The following is a 15,970-nucleotide window of genomic DNA, read 5'->3' as shown; positions in this document are numbered from 1 at the left end:
AGTCATCCTAAGCAAAATGTGCATATACACGTTTGATTTCTTCCAGCAATTTTCAACTAGGTAATGAATACATTAATGGCTATCCAGTTTTCATGTTATAGTCTTTTGCATAAAAAAATATTCACAAAAAACACACTAGTTTGATATTCACTGATTTAAAAAAAAAAAAAAAAAAAAAACACAACTACCACAAAAATGCAAAAGAAAGAAAATAGTTATTTTCACCTCTAAAGGGATAGTTAAATGATAAATTAACATCATTAATGAAAACCTTACAATACCTTACCATACCTACCATACTTGATTTGCCTGTGGAAATTACTATTATACGACAAAGCGTATAATCTGTTCTGATTGGTGAAGGTGGGGAGAAATCAGTCGTTAACTACTACTAAATGAACAGTTTTCCAGTGCAGTTGTCTTCTAATTAAATCTAAGTGTGGAGCACAGTCACTGAGATGTGCTATAATAATTTGTTTGGGCTATATTTTTCTCCCTTTGTTTTTCCTTCTCATGCTCTTTTTTTGTTTTATTTTTTTCCTGCTTAGCAGAAATACCTTGTACCTTTTGTAAAGTGAGCAAGAAGAGTTTCTTGCAAATTCCATGCAAAGGCATATATCAGTGGCCATCTCCCTTGACCCTCTTCAGAAACGTAGCTTATCAACTTCTTAATTCTTTCTATTGACAGGTACCTGCTCAAAACCTCAGTACCCTATCCCAACCTTTGTTCCAAAAATCCAATGTTACTGATGATAATAAAAGGACAGCCTATGTTGAACTAACAATAAGACAGCTAAGTCAATGGTGCAGAACAATACCCAATGGTTCTGTATTCCAGTAGTAAGTAGTTGCAGAGAAAACTAAAATTAGTCATAGGGTCTTTGCAATTTAGCTCCCAGCTACTCATAATAAAGTTACCCTATCATGAATACAACCACTTACTGATATTCTGAAAGCTTAGTACCCAACGAGGATGTTTTTAAGTGATTGTCAGTTTTTAATCAGTTTATGATCTTACAGAAAAAAAACCTCATCTAGTTAGAGATGGAAATGATTTATTAGATCATGGAGTCTATCCCCTCTGTCATTACAGCATATAGTTTACCTGGTAGAAGATAACAGATATTAAATGGAACAGATTTAAAATGTTTATTAAAGCTAATGTTCAAAATCAAATTTACACAAGTTAAGAAGGAAGGTACTGTACATCTGGGGTCAGGCTTGAGTTATAAGAAGTTACAGGTATCAGTTACAAGGTTCACAAGATACATATATAGCACATAACCAGCACAGACCCAGATTGGGGTGTGGGAGTTTTTAAAGCGTCAGTGAATAAGTGATTTCGGGTATGCCACCCATAGAATGTATTTAGAGTCCAAGTCAGCGTTGTTGTAGCAAATAAGTACATGGGTGGCATGCGTCCCTTGGTTCGTCAGGGGAGGAAGTGAGTTATTTTCCCTGACCAGTAGTCTTGTTTACTCGTCCCAGTATTGACAGTGTCCCGTGATGTGCTCCGTGTAGATGTCTCTGGACCACCTGATGGTGTCGGACACCATGAGCTGTCTCATGAGCCGGGTGTAGCACCAACCGACTACACACGCTCTCAGCACTGGCTCGTTGTGAGGCTCCCACGCGCCTAAGGCTCCCATGACTAGGGTGTGGATCTGGACCTCATAGCTCTGGGCTCTTAGGGTGTCGGCAAGTAGCGTGTATATCAATACCTTCTGAGCTTGGGCCTCGTGGAAGGCTGGGGACCTGTTTTCGAAAGGCACCGTGATGTCCACCATGAGGATCTTCTGCTTTTCCTCGTTGGTCACGATGATGTCGGGTTGCTGTTGGCTGTCCATTCCAGGCATGGCGGAGTCGATGGTGATCTTCCCCAAGGACGGCGGGATGGCTTTCACCAGCCGGTTCTGGATGGTGCTGCCAGGCTCCGGAGTGGTGCTTACAACCACACAGGACGTGGGGCAGGGTCGCGTTGGGATAGCCACACTTCCTGCAGTGCTTGTCCCGGTTCTGTGGCAGACGGCTCCGTTGAGGGGAACGCAGTTGAGCCAGACGCAGTGGACGTACCGCCAGTCAGCGAACCTGGTGAAGCTGCCCCTGGGGAGGAAGTGGTTGCTGGCGTCCCACTTGCTGGTCACCTTAAGCACCTTGCCCTGATCCACCTTCCGCTTGAGGTTCTCAGCATAGTGGCAGCAGATGGCGTCTTTCAGGGTCCTTTCCAGCATCGTTCTGGCGATCGGGGTGATAATGGTGTGATCCGAGGTCTTAATGTGTGGCACCAGTACTCCCAGCTCCCGGTGCTCCTCGCACCACTTCCAGCGGCAACCAATCCTCTTTCCTAGGCGTCTCGAGGTGTTGCGGGCCCGGGACCAGAGAGGGGACAGGTCTCCCCCCTCTCACCCGAACTCAGCTTCTGGGGAGCCGCTCAGGTAAGTGAATGTTTAAAATCAAATTTACACAAGTGAGGGAAGGTACTGTACATCTGGGATCAGGCTTAGGTTATGGGGAATTGCAAGTATCGGTTACAAGGTTCACGAGGTAAATACATATCACATAACCAGCATAAATCCAGATTGAGGTGTGGGAGTTTTTAAAGCGTTAGTGGATAAATGGGCTTGGGAACACCACCCATGTAATATATTAAGAGTCCAAGTCAGTATTGATGTAGAGAATAAAGTACATGGGTGGGGTGCGCATCCCTTGGTTCGTCAGGGAAAGAAGTGGGTTATTTCCCTGGTCGCCATTCTCGGTTACTCGACCTGGTACTGGCGGTGTCCCGTGATGTGGTCTGTGTAGATATCTCTGGACCACCTGATGGTGTCAGACACCATTTGCTGTCTCATGAGCTGGGCGTAGCATCGACTGACTCCGCATGCTCTCAGTACCAGCTCGTTGTGGGGGGTCCCATGCACCCAGGGCTCCCACGACGAGGGCGTGGATCTGGACTTCGTAGCTCTGGGCTCTCAGAGTGTCAGCCAGCTACACTTGATGTGTCGGTAGTGATGTCTATGAGACTCCATAGAACGCACTGGCCTTCAGATGTGCAGCATACTCTTCCTGCATTTATTAAATTTCAAATATAAAAGGTTTTCACAATGGGTGGGGGAAAGCAGGGAAAGTAACATAATTGCTTTGAAAGAAATGGAGAACTCCCATTTTGCAAAGATTGCTCTACATCAGCCAGGCTTAAATAATGGTATTGCAAATTGAGGCCCAGGGAAATTGGGGACATATAAACAAGCTTTGTCATTCACACCCCAAACGGTTTTGGGGGTGTTTTAATTTAAAATGTCTGTATATCTAGATCATGGGTTAAACTATTTTGTTCTCTTTCTTGTGCCACTCGAGCTGATCCAGTGCTCATGCCAAAAGCAAGTTCATTTTTAGCTCAAGAGCAAAGTGACAACTAGTTAAAATGCCAATTCGCCTTGTAAAAATAAATAAATAAATAAAAAAGTGCTGCTCACGCTGGTATGCTACTTTTACTTAAATCAACCACTTCAGTATTGTAAAAAAATAAATAATAAAAATTAAAAAAAAAACCCACAATACTAGGTTTAAAAGAAAAAGGAAAAGGAGGGCATGAAGTCACTTGAGGAGATTTAACCTTTCCAGTGTAACAGCATAGCTAATTATTTGGTTGCGATTTAAAAAATATTTCAATATCACTAGACACTATTATCTGTACGTACAGCAACCACATGGAATAATGAAGGAATCACTTCTTAAAGTCTTTAAAATGGGGGGAGGGACATGGATGTGGATTTATATACACACAAACACACACACCATTGTGTAATTGTCTGTAAAGAGCTTGGAAACAGCTCACCTCTTCCAGATGTATGTCAAGATCCTAGGGTTACTTTCTCACAGCTACAAGGTTTCAATACAGAAACCAATTCACTCTAACCTAACTCATTTCTGATTATTATTAGAAACTCATTATTTTAGGCCATTTATCTTTGTAGTAGTTATGCACCATTAAAGAGCACAATGCCCGTAATTGTTTAAAAAGGAAGAAGTAAAACCAGGAAAAGTTTCTGCAATTAGAATATCATCTTTTTAATGTTTTGCTAACTAGCTGCAATATTTAGGTTTATAAACCAAACCACACTTCCTGAATTACAGTCAGCTTTAAACACTCACTGTAAGTTCATCTAACAACAAGGGCATTTGAGTTCTGCTTTTTAGCTCTGCTTTTTACATCCCAAAAACTAGGAGTCAAATTCTCCTCAGAGTTCCACTGAGAAAACCCCATTTGTGGCATGTCAAGATAGGTGCATCTTATAAATCAAGCCAAAAACTTTTCAAGTTCTGATTTTGGAATGCTCTACTTGAGCCATCCAAGGCCTGGTTTCCAAGGGCATTGCAAACTGCCAACTCCAAATGAAATCAATGGAAGCTGAAGGAACTCAGCAAGTCTGATAAAGGCAGCCAAAATCAGAGGCCCAAATTGCACTTCCTAAGTTAACATGAGACAACATCCCATGAAACTCAGAGGACTCCATGTTTGGTGAGGGAGAGGGAAGAATCAAACTGTACCTAATCAAAACCAAGACAGAAGGGTGCACTACAAATAAGACCATTTTTAACCAGAATGGGGGGGAGGGATAGCTAAGTGGTTTGAGCATTGGCCTGCTAAACCCAGGGTTGTGAGTTCAATCCTTGAAGGGGCCACTTAGGGATTTTTAACCAGAGTTATCTATAGCAATAGTTTTACTATAACTAATTTAAGGAGCGGATGTGCCTTTTAGAAATATATATTCTGCTAGTTACTTGAATGAAGGACTCAGTTGACACTATTTTCCCTTTACTTAAGTCCGATTTTGAAAATTACCATTATTCTATAGGATATAAATGACGTTGTCCAGTGCGTGGAAGATATATCACACTATAGCCCCTTCAACTTGAGTTAATAGTTCAAACCATATAAGCCTACATTAATAAGGTTACAGTTGCTAAAAAAAATCATCTGCATAAACATATTCATGCACAATTTGCATTAGATATATTTGATCTAGATCATCTAAATCAAGGGTTTGTCAATTCAACTTGCTATACAATCCCAATTTAAAAAAAAGACACTGTATGTTAAAATTTGCCTGTGAGATGGCAGTGTCATTGACAGGTTTCTTATCAACAGACATGCCAAATCCTGAAAGGTGCTGAGTATCTACAACTAAAGCCAGTGGGATTTGCAGATGTTCAGCATTTTGAAGGTTTTATACAAACAGCAATGCCATATGCGTTAATCTGAAAACGGGCTGAAAAATCTCAACACCAGAATTATGGTACAGTACTAGTTCAATTAGCATTACTGATGAAGTTGTGAAAATGAAGAATGAAAAAACCTTGTACATTTTACACCTATGACAAAACACTGTGAGGCACAGTGTTGTGAAATGTTAAAAAAGCAGTGTTGTTAACAAGAGAAAAATTAAGAATGACAAGATAGTTACATCAACAGTTTCCAAAATATATTTATGCCTTTCCTTTATTAAAATACTTAATTAAGATTCATCAACAACCCTCTATATAGATGTAAACGATTATTTAGTTGGTAACTTTAAGACAGAATACCTATACAGTTTTTATATTAGTTTCAAGTGTGTGAGTATATATGTGTATATTTTCTGCAGTGCTTCATTAGCCGTGATAAATACACAAAAGCAGATTTTATAAAATTATAGAAATGAAAATAAATTAAACAATGACCCTTAACTGCATAGTTAGTAAGTGGTTTATAGTCTGCTCCCATATTCAAAGTATTTGTCTTGCAAGTTCAGAACTTAGTGATTTTCTGATTGAATTGCTGAGAGAAACAGTTCACTCATTTTCTATAATTTTCTCATGTTTACAGAAATGTTAATCTGATTCTGCATTTGTGAAGGACACAGTGCATTCATTTAATTTTGAATTTATGTCTTACTCAATTATGTACATAAAGCAATCACGTAAATTAAAAATTCCTCCGCAAACTCCACATAGATCTTTAAATAATAAGATACATAATAATAAAAATAAATAGAATATTGTTTGTTGGCTAATTTCATAGAAAGTACTAGACCTGATCTATATATTTATTTACCTTCTAGAGATACACATAAGATCCCAACTGTGCTGATTTATACAGCAACATTACACTATTTTTTTTAGATTCCCATATATGTGAGTAATCAATGGAAATAGAATTTTATTAATAATTAGGCCAATAAATCAAGAATTTATTTTTACAATTCTGTATACAGTATATGGTCCACAAAAGGCCAACAACAAGGGATTCAAAATAGGATCAATTCTTTTCCTTTTCAGATACAATCCTGTAATTTCTAAGTACTGGAGGACATAAAAGAATAGTTACTTCTATGAGCTCTTTTGATATGTCTCTTCGTGGTGGAGCCATCCATGAGTGATGGGAGATATCTCTTTTGAAAATAAATGGTGCACCTTCAAGGTGTGTTCAGAAACATTCTTGCTGGACCTTCCAGTGTGTCTCAGTTTTGACTTGAAAAGGATACAGTACTTTATTTTTAAATCTGTTTCAGGTATCACAATGTGATACCTTATATCAGTCAATACCTGCAAACCTTGTTCTCCCAGCCTAGACTAAATGTTGCTTTCTACACGTCAACACAGGAGGCTGAAATAATAAGGTTGGTGAGGAGAGGATGGGGCAATTTAGAATGGGTGGTGACAGTAGCCTAACAAACTAAAGTTCACACTTTTAACATGACATACTGAAGGGTTAATGTTACTGCATATAAAGGTTACCTTTCCTCCATAAGCATAGCTGTCACACACATTTATATGGCAGCACTATCAGTTCACAACAGTCAAAATGTCAATACAGATACTATTGTAAAAGACTGATTATATTTGTGTATAACCCTCTTTTTCCGTCACACCGTCTGTTGTCACACAGCAATATAAAACAATTGTTGGAACCCCCTCCCCCTTCAATCTATAAGCCGTAATACACTTATTTTAACATAAGCTGTACTATGCACAAATGTCAATGTAGAAATAAACAGCTCTTTTAACTTGATTAATTAAGAATTAAAACTAATTGCATAAACCCTTCTGTCATTCATTAATGATACCCATTTGCTTGCATTCTGGGATACAGGAGACAAGTAGAGAAGATAAACTTGCTGAGAAGGGAAATGATGAAGTCATTTACAATATCTTAAAAGGGGGGGACACAACAAAACTCCAAAATATATCAGGAAGAAGCACCTTTAAGTGACAGTTTGCAGTTATTACTGGGAATACTTATGCAATCTATCCTCAACTCTCCCCCCATAAATATATAATTTTCAACTTCCATTAGAATTAGTAGGAGTTACAAATGTATATCAAATTTATTCCTAGGTATTTATCAAAGAGATCATACAAAAAAAGTTTAAATGTAATGTATAAGAAACAACAATCTTAGATGACCAAGTTCCATTGAGTGCATGCTCTCACTGCTAGAGTATGAAAGCAAACAACATGCACGTTGCTGAAACCCATTTGTCACCACCAAACTATAATCAGGTTGCATGTGCATACATTCCAAAATATTGCACAAAAATTGTTGGATGCAGTGGCAGTGTATCCACCATTCATTGCGAGGCACAGTATGTATATAAGGTGAGCTGTGGAACAAGCATATGAAACCTAAATAAACCATTTGTTTTAAAAAACAGACCATAGGAGGATTGATTATATGTTCAAAATAGAATATGAAAAGGTTACAAAAATAGCAACACTAATTACAAGTGGGGCAAATGAACCTCCATAGCCAAAAATGTACTTCTATACTGAAATAATCTGGTTAATATCTATTTCACAGTAACAATTTGGTATTGTAATAAATTAGATTCAGACAGTACTAGTATTTGGTGTATTGTATCTCAAAGCACATAAAAACTGTATTCACAATTTAACAAATATCAAAAATTGCTACTTCAGCAATGTATTTATATGGGCTTTTGGATTATGTACTTAAAAACACGCTATTTTTAAAAAGATACATATGCAATTGGTATGACACTAATATACATATCATTTTTAAATATAGCTGAGACGGAGATGAGTTTTTTTTCCGGTATGTAAAACATTTTAAATTGAAATATCATTAAGTTTTATTCCTGTACTTAAACAAAGGAAAAAAAATGTTTTGGGCTTCCTATTATACAAACACTAAATAGGCATAGTAAGAAATGTTACAGATCTGATTACAAATTGTTTAGTGTTGTTGAAGTAGACTGACAGGTATAGCTACTAGTACCTTATGAACAAATGTGTATATTGTCATTTTCATATTATCTGCCAAATACATCAGAGCAACATAATTCTGTACAAAAAACAGAAAAATTCAAATTCTCATCACTGTAGCCCAACTGCGAGTAATGTTAATCCAGAGTGCTTTCTTCCGGTTAGAGTATTACTTTCTGATACTCCTCATATCCTAAAACTGAACATTTTAAATCTAATTTCCCTCCCAATTTCTGGAGTCTGTGCTATCCCAAATCAGACATCTAGATCTCCTTTCACTATTATCCTCAATTGTCAAAAAGTTGGTCTTACTAACATCAACAAGTATTTACAGATCATAGAGTTAAGGCACCATACTAGTTTGTAGGTTACTGCAAATATAGATCTCCCTCTAGGAAACACAGTATACACACTCTCTTTAATGTGCCGATTGTGCAAGGTGCTGAGCACCTCTTTTAAGAGGCTGAGAGACCTAAACCTCCTGTGGCCTCTCAGCTGGTTTAGGGCACCTTGAAGGATCAGACTTTGTATTTGTAGAATTTAGGAATATAGCATATTGCAGCTGGATTTTTTTTCTTCTGTTCTTCTGTTTTAGCCACTATCTTTAAGGATACAGATTAAAGTGAGGACGATATTTGTGATGTTTTGCGATTTAGAGAGCGAACGTGCAAAAATGAATGCTTGCAAGAATTTGGAAGCAACAGATATTTTTGTGCTTATATTTCTCACTCTCACAACCTTAAAATAGGGTAAAAGGTCAGATGCCATGTTGAAATGGAATCAAATACTCCAGTAATGATTTTCAAGTTGAAAGACATTCCTTCACCTAGCTCTATTTATTGGGACTTTTTATTTTTTACTTAGAGAAAATTCCAAGCTTATTCCCATCCTAAATTCCCCAAAGTGATCTTATAAGGAAGATAATGTTTCACTTAAAGGATACTATCTCTAGCAGCAAGAGTTTAATACGCTGAAACAATATCAGGGATATGCAATCCTGAATTTACAGTTCTTAAAGTTACCTTTATAATTATACATTTTGGATCAGATGCTTATCTAAAATTCCATATATTTTAATATAACATTTCAAAAGGAGCTTTCAATAGGTCAAAATTGGTATTTTTATTTAAAAAACAGTGGGCCAGATCCTCGGGTCCTTTGATGCCAATCTATACAAACCAAGAATCTGGCCCAATAGCCACATTTTCAGTTCAAAGTTATGACTGTGAAAATTAGACTATTATTTTGTTTCTCATATACTTTCTCAATAATAAAAAGGACTCTGAGTTAATATATTTCAGATTCTTCTAGTGTTGTCTTTATGCCTTTTACTTATCAGTGACTAATCAAGTATTCTCGATCAGCTGTATACCTCAATATCTCATAAATATTTGCAGAACAATTTTCTCCAATCACAAAAAAAAAAAATCAATAAATCAATGTAAAATTCCAGTAATTTAATTTATCAACTCCATGGTAATAAATCTGGCACTTTATAAAAGTATTATGTGAAGTTTGTTCTCTTAAGGGATATATTGATTGAGGGCAAAAAGCCAAATATATTTCTATTATTAGATCTGAGACTGCTACATTAGACCAGCATGTTAAAAACAACATACAAGTGTTTCACACACACAGCTCTCATGCTGATTTTGTACCACCAAAACCATTCCTAACAAGCAGATTAGCTGATTAATTGATGATTAAGACTGCAGAAGATCAGTCATTACATCTGGCACTTCTTGTATGCATACATGTGTTTAACTTATTGACAGTAAGCATTCAGAATGATTTTCATCTAGAGACTCCCTTTTAAAAGCACATGTAGGGCATATAGTCAAAAACTGATCTTTAACTATTTTCATGCACCATAAAATAGTCTAAGTTGGAAAGTGAGGTTTTGAAGTTCAAGCTTTGCTACCTGAAACTACACATGATGAAAAATTCAATAATTGTACTGTTAATAATTAAAAGATGAACAACATCAGAAGAGGATTGCAGCTGTATGCAACTGCTAATGAAACCCACATAAAAACCACAGACAACGATCTCATTGTTATTACAGTACAAATCTTAAAATGTTGTGGGGTACAAATGTATAATCGATGCAGGAATATTTTCTTCATTAATTTTTTTACACTGTGTTTGTAACATGAGCAAGTAGTTGCAAAAGAGTTTGTGAAGTTCCATTTTTTACTGATTGGTATAAAAAAATGCTACCTTTAGATGTACATTAAGAAAAAATAGAGAGAACACACTTTTGACTCAGCTCAAAAGTAAAAGTCTTTAAAAATCAACAGCTAGTGATTAAAGATTGTCTTTTTCGCTGACAATTGAGTGAGCAAAATATTAATTAAAAAAATCTTTCTATGCTACTACAATTCGGACAGCAGATATTCCTGTATTTCACAGATGTTCCAATGGATAATATAAACAACTGGATCCTGTACTGTACGTATCTTGTTGGGGGAGAAAGAGGGGGGGAAACACCAGGTTTGTGTAGGAGTCACATCCTGTTACAAACATCAAACAACAATGAGGCTTTATTACCATGCTATTATTCCATCATATCAAACATGATTAATTAGCAAGTATAACACTCACCAAAACTCCCACCACGCTTCTGTTTGCTGCCTATTTGCAAATGGAGCTATATGGAATATCAAGCAGCCATAAGCAGCATTAGTCTCACTTATTGGAGGCGGGAGGGGGAGGAGAGAGAAAAGGCAAGAGAGAGAAAAGGTCAAAGTGCCCTATTTACTTTACCCAAAAATAAGGATATTTTTAAAATACCTATGTAGGAACTTCCTTGATAATCTGTATAACTTCATGCACAATGAAGTAAAGAAAAAAGTTGAAAACAAGTTAGTTGATGTACAGTTCATTCAATCATTGAAAATAAACTGCATACGTACTTTGAATGTATAGTTATTGCAGTTTTAAATAAAAATACAGTACTTCAGCTGGAATGAAAATGTGGCTCACATAACAAAATATGTTAGTAGAAAGAAGGTGAAAAGGGGGAAGATAAATTTAAGAAGACTCCTAATATGTTGCAAGCTATGCCATCCAAATGCCACTTTACTTGCCATAAAACAGTTTGGCAGTAGGAGAAACTTTACATTATGGGAGATGTGCGGAGGATGACAAATACAGCATGAGAAACACAAAATTGAAATGAAGGCAGAAAACTGGGATTTGTTTTTTTTCCATCAAAACTTTGTAAACAGCACCACAATAGCAAGAAGGAAAAGGTCTTTCAGTTTGAAAGCAACAGATGCACTACTGAGCAAGAAAGCATGCCTGATAAAATGTATGAACATACAGACAAGTTTTTATAAGTATGAACATAAATGCACGTGCCACACATTCAAAGTTAAAGTTTTATTATGGAAAAAAATATGACGAATATCTGATACCTCCTTATTTTCCTCGGTTCTGTACCACAGTACAGTAGTTACAAAATTTTGGTTTTGTCATACCCAGAGAGAAGTGATTTTTAAATTTATATTCGTCCTAGTTTCTTTAGCTCTTTCAGTTTTATAAATTTAGAATTAAAAAAAAAACCAACAACATCAAAGCAGTTTCCACCTCCAATCTAACTTTTAGAGGATCAATGTGACAAGTCACTGCTTGATAGATGTTTCTCTTGATAAACGACTTGTTCAAAAGAGACATTGTAGTTTTCATTTCCTGACCACAAAACACTTTTAATTTGCAACAGCAGAGCTGCTCGAGTGTGACTAGTTCCCACTTTCCAGCCTTTCAGGTTTGTGGCTGTGTCAGGCCACATAATTGGGCAAAACAAAAACTAGAAAGGAGGTGCATCTGCTGGCAACAATAATTGTATCAAAACTTTTCTTCAGACATGTAACTGATAATATTTCATTTAAGAGTGGGCTTTAAAAACAAACAACACACAAACTAGCTAAGATTTTCTAGGGAACAAAGCACATCTTAAAATATTTACCTAAACGCCTTAGAATATACATAACTGCCTAGCACTACTATGTTTATTGCATATTTCTCTTATTATTATTATTATTATTATTACTACTACTACTACTACTACTACTATCATCCGGGAATCACATTGAAACATCCACCTGTCCACACCATCCAATTTCAGCTATGAGCATACAGTCCGATTCCCGATTTAAAATTTATAAATGTAATATCCTCCTCATCACAAGCAGCAGTCCAATCTGCTCTGAATATATATTACAGCTTTAACATCACAGAGGGAAATTTCCCATCTGGCAATCACATTCGCTCCAACAGCTCTAGGAGAAGGAGAAAAAAAAAAAAAAAGCTTTGTCCCCCTCTCGCTCCTCAAAACATTTCTCAGGGCAAATTATGTGCATCTGAAATAAACAGTTGCCTTATTGATTGCTTTAAAGTCAACAAGTTCCAAATGCAAAATTCAATTAGATCATCCCCATTGTATAGCAGTCCAGCATATATATGTATATATACACATATATATATACACACACACACATACACAGAGTCACCTACAGCGCCAAAATAGGAGTGTACATTGTGCAACTGCTCTCTCAATCCCTTTCTTGCATTCAGATGCGTTATTACGAGAGATCAACCACCACACACTCCAGATTCCCTCTTTCCCCAGTGTTCTCTCTATCCTTATTTGTTACTATCACATGCTATTAAAAGTCAGCATATCTCCCCACCACGACCCTTTGCTTGTACAAAATAGATTAATAGCTGTTTCTGTTGCTAGTTCTCTAGTCTTAATTGCATATCTGGAAGTGTACATACTGCACCGCAACAAGGTCTATTGAAATCCCCCATGCTCCATTTTATCTGACTTTTTTTGGGGGGGGTGGAGGGGGGGGCAGATGGGACTGCTGGGGGGTTGAGAGTGAGAGGTTTAAAAAATTAAGTCAATTTGAGCATCTGATTATTTCATTCTATTAGACGTTAACAATAAAGCAATGACAGCCAGACACATGTACACTAGCATAAAATATCCTGCTCATCAACGACAATAAACAATCGATCACAACTGTATTTTTGTTTTGTTTACATGCAAACCATTTCCTCCCCCATCATCAGCTAAAACCTGCGGGAACTGATTACGCCTAAAGTGGGGAGAGATCAGCTGGAGTTCAGAGAAACAGTCAATAATATCATTAGTTTGAAATAGAAAAATACTGTATTTTAGCCGTGTGTATGTGTATATACAGAGAGACATATAGGTGTGTGTGTGGATTTGTTACTAAGTGTTTTTCCTTCTCCAGTCACTGAATTTTACTAATTTACATACTATTTGAGTTCGGTGGTGTTTATAGTGCACTGCTAGTACCATGCAACTTTAGGTTTACAACTGAGATCAATACAATGGACAAACTAATTCTAAAATCAAAGAAGAAATGATAGCAAGAAAAAATGCTTATTTACACAGTTGAAAATTTACCATTAAACATTAGGTTTATTACTAGTCATATTCACATGCAAATTCCTCAGTGCTTTATCATGCTATTTAAATTTGTCTTTGCTATTTAGATGCAAAGGAAGTAGATCCCAAAACGGACATACCATAAACACTGGTGCTACTGATCATTTCTTGCTGGCAGCACAAAAAGCTGAATTGGATTTTTCACAAGCAGGAATTCCAAAGGTTGCTTTTCATTAAAGCCACTTTTCCTCTCAGCTATCAAATGTCACTGCCTTGAAACGTGGGCCCTTTCGTCAGGTATTCATTTAACCTACATGCATATAATTAAGTGGGAAAGCAACATCAACAAAAAGGGGATCTCAGATCACAAGAGAAGAAAGAAAGGGAAAAAAAGCACATGACCAGGAATGCAAGTCCATGTCAATTTCACTCACTCCCATTGAAACTAACAAGAGCTCCAGGGAGGATAGTAATAGGATCAGTGGATTGTATATACCATTAAATTATACATCTTTCTCTCCGTTCCAAGCCAACAATACGCCCACCACGCTGTACCCCCTCCAAGATGATGTGCTTACATTTTACTGCAACAGCTCCTCTGACATAGTCATGTCCCCCCAGCTAAGATTTAACCCCAACTTTTGTTCTACGAGATTCTTATTTGCACTTATTTACTTAGAAGTAAGTTCCCTGAGAAAGCGTAGTCCCACATTACCTGCACTTTATTATGTTTAATACAACTTAAAAATAAATCAATTAAAGGAAGGAGGTTGGGAAGGATCTTGCAATCGCGAACTCTTAATCTCCCTACTATTGTTGGCAATGATCAAGAAGGAAAAAAAAAAAAAAAACATGCACTGCAATTGTATATCTGTACTTTCCAGACTACAATTAGGAAAGCAGGCTGGAAATATTTACTATATTAAACGATTGCAAATTAGATTAAATATTTAAGGCACAAGCAGGCGATTTTAAAAATATATATATGTCTGTGTTGGATAGCTTTAAGATTAATTAAAAAAAAAATGATCGCTGGAAAAATGCAAAGGATCGTCTTACCTGCAGGTTTGGTACGAGAACGCGATAGGTTAGAGTAGCATCGATCCGCTGTGTTTGCTGATGAATAGGGGCTCGGGTTAAGTGAAGGTGCCTATGATTTGAAATCATTCCAAGTTTTTGAAGGGAAGACTGACTGCAGCCTCTGCCATGTTGGAATTTCAAACCCAAAACAGCTGCTTTGCAAGGAGCCAGCATGCCAGCAGCTGGACGCCTGCGCAGAGCGCCGCCGAGCCAAATTCAAATCACTTTCACACTAAGAGCCAAAGATCAGTTTTCAAAGGGGCGAGGGGGAGACACGCAAGAGATTCATGTGCAGGGCGAGCTCAATGGCTGCGCTGCACAGGGCCGTGGCTGCACAGGTCATGTTACATGGCAGGGGCTGCTGCCGCTTGCAGGGGAACACGCAAACACGGGCTGGAGGTGGCCGGGAGGTCATGGCAAAGCAGCCCGAGCGCTCTCACTCTCTTTCCTCTGTGGCAGCGGGGGAAGCGGGAACTAAATGAGTTGGGATCCCCACTTCCATCCCTAGCCCCTGCCTCCCGCCGCAGCAATGTTCCTAGAGCCGTCTCCCCCTCAGCAGCACTGTCTCCATGTCCCACCCCATCCCCCAGCGGCAGCAGCAGCGACTCCCGAGCTCCCCTCCCCCTCCCCTGAGCAGCGGCAGTGTCTCCAGTGTCTGCAGCTGCCCCTCAGCAATACCCTCTGATCAACAGAGTTGGTGGGCGGCATGACAAGCTGTGGCAGGGTGACCGAAGTGTTAGAGAGGGAGAAGATTGAAGGGGAAAGGTTCAGTGGGCAAAGGAACTAAGGGGGCCCCCTGGCAGTGCCCAGCCTGGGTTTGGGGGAAAGAATGAAACAATATTTTTAAAAATAAAAATGCTCTGCTTCTTCCACCCCACTCCCTGGTGCTGACCAGCTGGGGCTTGGCATCCCCAGGCTCCTGCCTGTCAGCTGTGATTTCTCAGCCTTTCTTCCTCTGGTCTTAGCGCCAAACACACACAGACAGGCACACACCCTTCTCTCAGTCCTCAGCCCAAGAGGTCTCTCTCACACACACACATGCCCAGTTCTGGAAGAATAAGCACAGGGTGGGAAGGCAGACGGTCCTCAGTTCTGAACCTAGCTCTGCCACTGACTCAGTATATGGCCTTGGGCAAGTCCCTTCACCTTTGTCTCAGTTTCCCCATCTATTAAATGGGGATGGTGACACCTACCGAAAGAAGC

The 15,970-nt window shown here is 38.2% G+C and overlaps 1 long non-coding RNA gene across 1 annotated transcript in view; it reads right to left on the bottom strand.

Annotated features, from left to right (window-relative positions):
• Positions 1-15,165, bottom strand: part of LOC128845072 (uncharacterized) — a 127,343-nt gene extending 112,178 nt beyond the window's left edge. Inside the window, exons 1-2 of the long non-coding RNA XR_008446611.1 lie at positions 14,747-15,165; positions 13,828-13,997 (exon numbers count right to left, since the gene is read on the bottom strand). This is a non-coding gene — a long non-coding RNA (uncharacterized LOC128845072). The remainder of the gene's footprint in view (positions 1-13,827; positions 13,998-14,746) is intronic.
• Between the last annotated feature and the right edge of the window lie 805 nt (positions 15,166-15,970).

The sequence above is a fragment of the Malaclemys terrapin genome, chromosome 11 (assembly GCF_027887155.1).
Source record: "Malaclemys terrapin pileata isolate rMalTer1 chromosome 11, rMalTer1.hap1, whole genome shotgun sequence".
Taxonomy (NCBI): Eukaryota; Metazoa; Chordata; order Testudines; family Emydidae; genus Malaclemys; species Malaclemys terrapin.
Note: the sequence above shows the minus strand (reverse complement) of the source record. Positions and strands in the feature narration are given on the sequence as shown.